The following is a 1,210-nucleotide window of genomic DNA, read 5'->3' as shown; positions in this document are numbered from 1 at the left end:
TCGCCTGACGTGTGTGCTAAAGCTTACCTGATGGAGGAGCTCGCTTGTGCTTGGAGGAGCTCGCCTGTGCGTGGAGGCAATTCTCAGCGTAAGCGTGACCTAGGGTTTCCCTATAAAAGGGAACCATGTTCATGAGAAACTTAAGCTTCATCTCGTGAGTTTTTCAGAGGAGAAAAATCCTGTGTCGGCGGCTTGTCTCCAGTGACGATTTCTCAAGACTTGCGGTGATATTTGAGAAGAGACTGAGCGGTGATTTTAAATAAAAAAAATCACACATGGTACTATAGCAATTCTATAGTAATCGATATTTCCTTTGAGAGATCTCAAGTTTGAGATCTTCTCTTTGCAAGTTTGTAATTTCTTATGATTATATAAGAAATTATTTGTGCAGCTCCCGTGGACGTAGGCAAATTTGCCGAACCACGTAAATCTCGTGTCTTTATTATTTTTTCTTGTATATTGGCTATTGTTTTGTGTTGGTTGTTTTCTCTTTGGGTGATTTAGCTTACGCGGTGGTGTGAGCATCTATCACCCAACATTTTGTATGAAGTTTAATAAAAATATCTAAACCTTATATAGAAGACTATTACTTTCAACACTAATCAGGTCATATCCCTTATGCTCTTCTCTTGGACCATTCTTCTTTTATAGTCTTAATGAAATGGATTTCGGTAGTTGTAATGGGTTGGGGTTTGGTGGTTGTCTCGATGATAAAGTGTAGATATGCTTGTGAGCCTATAATAGGGTGCAACGTTTATTAAAAACATGCCGCATACAAACAGGGTGTTCTGAGCCATTCACATGGAAGGTTGGTGCAAGTTTACATATTCCTTTGGCCTCTTCTATGGTTCAGAACCGCCCGTTTGTACATGAGATGTTCCAATAAGATTTGTGTTCCATTTAATAGGGTCCTAATAATGATATGCTACCATATATTTCTTAGTGACATCAAATTTACTAATACTTTTAAGGGCAAGGCTTTTCCTCATGATAAAATTATATTCTAGAGGTAACAGCCAATGTACTATGGACAACTATCTCTGTGTAGTAATTTGTATCTGAATATATGAATTGATCAGCACAAAGTTGTTACAAATATTTCGTGTATGAGGATGTTAGTTCATAGCCAATGATCCCAGTCCCTAGTGCTTGTGTAGGAACAAGTTTGGAAATTTGCATCTCCCATATTCCAGCACATTGACTACACCGC

The sequence above is a fragment of the Asparagus officinalis genome, chromosome 7 (genome assembly GCF_001876935.1).
Source record: "Asparagus officinalis chromosome 7, Aspof.V1, whole genome shotgun sequence".
Taxonomy (NCBI): domain Eukaryota; kingdom Viridiplantae; phylum Streptophyta; class Magnoliopsida; order Asparagales; family Asparagaceae; genus Asparagus; species Asparagus officinalis.
Note: the sequence above shows the minus strand (reverse complement) of the source record.